Source organism: Macaca nemestrina, chromosome 2, assembly GCF_043159975.1.
Source record: "Macaca nemestrina isolate mMacNem1 chromosome 2, mMacNem.hap1, whole genome shotgun sequence".
NCBI lineage: Eukaryota > Metazoa > Chordata > Mammalia > Primates > Cercopithecidae > Macaca > Macaca nemestrina.
The window spans coordinates 14,955,680-14,956,197 of record NC_092126.1 but is presented as its reverse complement, the minus strand read 5'-3'; positions in this window follow the sequence as shown (position 1 = coordinate 14,956,197).

Below are 518 nucleotides of genomic sequence, written 5' to 3'. Positions count from 1 at the left end.
GATTCACAAGGTGTGCACATCTTCAACCTGACTAGCTATACAGTTTACAAAGTGCCACTGACGTCCTTATTAATTTTATTTTTGCACTGTCTTTTTCTCTCACTAAAATTTAAGGTTGGGCAGTGCTATTAAAAGTGCAGCCCGTGAGCCCGCAGCATTAGCCTCACCAGGGTGCTGGTTAAACATACAAATCCTCAGACCTCCACCCCACACTTTCTGAATCAGAAACTCTGGGGGCACAGCCCGGGAATCTTCGTTTTCACAAACCTTCAAGCGACTATAAAGATTGTAGATTATATAGATCGTAGGGCCGCGTCGGCCTTGCAGGCGAGTCTCCAAGTGCATGAGCGGCGGAGCCCCATCACACACATCAGCCTTCGTGAACCAGTGCGCAGCGCGCCTTACACGCGCACCCTCTCGGCGCTGGCAGCTGGCGCCCAGATCCCCCGCCTGGGTGGGGAGGGGCGGCCGGACGGGGCGGGCCGGCAGCTGGCGTCCCCGCCCCGAAAGCATTCGGC